Here is a 3,566-nt window from a genome sequence, read left to right as displayed (position 1 = left end):
CAGTAGAGATACATTATCGGGAGGTGGAACCCGAAAAATGTACAAGTCCGGGAATACGGGGTGCATCGTATGTAACGTTCGATGTACATATAAAGCCTGGTAGGTGTTGGGATTATATCTGCAACACGGGCATTATCGAAAGATGGTTAAGTGGAGTCACCCAATGGGTGCCGTGCGTTATCAGGTACGTAATGCACAGTAGAGATACATTGTCGGGAGGTGGAACCCGAAAAATGTACAAGTCCGGGAATACGGAAAAGTTCCCCATGAAAGGCTGGGGATACAATTATTGATACAAATAATGTGCCTAAGGGTACATTTATTTTTCTAAGTCCCAGAAATCCGTCACTGAACATCACGACTTACAAACACATCTTCCCCCGGTCCTCCCATATACGGCACGGGGACAAGTATGAAGAATGAAAATCATGTGTGTATGGAACATATAATGTGCCTGAGAGCACTTTTTTTTCTAAGTCCCAGAAATCCGTCACTGAACATCACGACTTACAAACACATCTTCCCCCGGTCCTCCCATATACGGCACGGGGACAAGTATGAAGAATGAAAATCATGTGTGTATGGAACATATAATGTGCCTGAGAGCACATTTTTTTCTAAGTCCCAGAAATCCGTCACTGAACATCACGACTTACGAAGACATGTTCCCCCGGTCCTCCCATATACGGCACGGGGACAAGTATGAAGAATGAAAATAATGTGTGTATGGAACATATAATGTGCCTGAGAGCACATTTTTTTTCTAAGTCCCAGAAATCCGTCACTGAACATCACGACTTACGAAGACATGTTCCCCCGGTCCTCCCATATACGGCACGGGGACAAGTATGAAGAATGAAAATCATGTGTGTATGGAACATATAATGTGCCTGAGAGCACATTTTTTTTCTAAGTCCCAGAAATCCGTCACTGAACATCACGACTTACGAAGACATGTTCCCCCGGTCCTCCCATATACGGCACCGGGACAAGTATGAAGAATGAAAATAATGTGTGTATGGAACATATAATGTGCCTGAGAGCACATTTTTTTTCTAAGTCCCAGAAATCCGTCACTGAACATCACGACTTACGAAGACATGTTCCCCCGGTCCTCCCATATACGGCACGGGGACAAGTATGAAGAATGAAAATCATGTGTGTATGGAACATATAATGTGCCTGAGAGCACATTTTTTTTCTAAGTCCCAGAAATCCGTCACTGAACATCACGACTTACGAAGACATGTTCCCCCGGTCCTCCCATATACGGCACGGGGACAAGTATGAAGTATGAAAATTTTTGGTCACAGCGTGAAATCCCTCTAATGATCATGAAAATAGCATCGGATCACTTATCTGACCATAAAAAGTGAACCAAAACCCTATTTGGACAAACTTTTTGGTCCTATGAAAAATTCACTTTTCATATATGTCATGGTCGAAAATTTTCTAAGTCCCAAAAAATCACATATTCTCGAATATCTCGAAAACTACGTATCGGACAGGAGTCAACCAAGGTGTTTTAGAAAGGTCTTTACAAGCTCTATTTAATGAGCCATAGCGACTTTCAAGTGATTTTTTGACACTTTTTCGCATATCGGCATCCTTGGTTCCCATACTGGCCATAGGCCATAGGGCACCGAACGGCCAACTTTTGGTCCGGGGGTGAAATTTTTTTTTCACGAGATTTTGATGAAAATGGCTTCGGAACGCGTTTCTAATAATGAAAAGTGAAACCAAACAGTATTTGCGAAGAAAAAATTGTCCTATGAAAAATTCACTTTTCATATATGGTACGGGTCGAAAATTTTCTAAGTCCCAAAAAATCACTTATTCTCGAATATCTCGAAAACTACTTATCGGACAGGGGTCAACCAAGGTGTTTTAGAAAGGTCTTTACAAGCTCTATTTAATGAGCCATAGCGACTTTCAAGTGATTTTTTGACACTTTTTCGCATATCGGCATCCTTGGTTCCCATACTGGCCATAGGCCATAGGGCACCGAACGGCCAACTTTTGGTCCGGGGGTGAAATTTTTTTTTCACGAGATTTTGATGAAAATGGCTTCGGAACGCGTTTCTAATAATGAAAAGTGAAACCAAACAGTATTTGCGAAGAAAAAATTGTCCTATGAAAAAATCACTTTTTCTTAGGGTACGGGTCAAAAATTTTCTAAGTCCCAAAAAATCACTTATTCTCGAATATCTCGAAAACTACTTATCGGACAGGGGTCAACCAAGGTGTTTTAGAAAGGTCTTTACTAAGCTCTATTTAATGAGCCATAGCGACTTTCAAGTGATTTTTTGACACTTTTTCGCATATCGGCATCCTTGGTTCCCATACTGGCCATAGGCCATAGGGCACCGAACGGCCAACTTTTGGTCCGGGGGTGAAATTTTTTTTTCACGAGATTTTGATGAAAATGGCTTCGGAACGCGTTTCTAATAATGAAAAGTGAAACCAAACAGTATTTGCGAAGAAAAAATTGTCCTATGAAAAAATCACTTTTTCTTAGGGTACGGGTCAAAAATTTTCTAAGTCCCAAAAAATCACATATTCTCGAATATCTCGAAAACTACTTATCGGACAGGGGTCAACCAAGGTGTTTTAGAAAGGTCTCAACAAGCTCTAAATAATGGGCCATAGCGACTTTTTAGTGATTTTTTGACAAATTTTGTCATATCGGCATCCCGAGTTCCCATACTGGCCATAGGCCATGGGGCCCCGAACGGAAAAAATTTTGGTCCGAGGGTCAAAATTTTTTTTCTCATAAATTTGTTCAAAACGCCGTCGGAACGCGCCTTAGATCATGAAAAGTGAAAAGAAACAGTATTTTGCAAAAGTTGGGGTGGCCTATGACTTACATGGCCACGTCCTAGGTCCGAGTTCCCGAGGTCGTGTTCTTCAGTGGCGGAAAAAAATGGCCACTTGTGGGAGATGCAAAATGTTCATTTTGTATTATAGGGGACACACTATCGAAGCGAAAATTTCAGAAATGGCCTAAAACGTGAAGAAATGATGGGGTATGTACGAAAAGAAGGTTTTTATGGTCAAACGGTGAAAATTTTTTTTTTATGAAAAATTTTGGTCTCCCACCGTTCATGAATTTCTAGGACCAAAAATCGAAAAATTTGAAAACTTCACGATCGAAAGGGAAACGCATATGTGGTGTTCCTAGGTGTGTACGGTGTACGAAAAACGGGTTCACGATGAGATATCAGGCAAATAAGTGGACCTAAAGTGAGTTATACGGGTAAGACGAGGTGTCCAAAGACCGAAATAGGGGTACCAACTGAGAACGAAATGAAGGTCCCCGAAGTCGCCATACAAGTTATAGGAGGTGTCCAAAGTACGAAAAGAGTTCCATATTCGGCTGTTCCTACTATATGGTTCCCTGATTGCTGCTCCAAGGAGTAGTGAGGAAGTGTCCAAAGGTCTGTTGGGGGTATCGAGGTGATACCCTCGACGGACAATATGCACGAAAAGTGGTTCGATGATCTATCCTGTAGGTCGTACGGCAGCCATACCCGGCTGGAAGTACCGCGGTAATTCCGCAATAAAAC

The sequence above is a fragment of the Anopheles stephensi genome, unplaced genomic scaffold, assembly GCF_013141755.1.
Source record: "Anopheles stephensi strain Indian unplaced genomic scaffold, UCI_ANSTEP_V1.0 ucontig218, whole genome shotgun sequence".
NCBI classification, from domain to species: Eukaryota; Metazoa; Arthropoda; class Insecta; order Diptera; family Culicidae; genus Anopheles; species Anopheles stephensi.
This window is presented reverse-complemented; position numbering follows the sequence as displayed.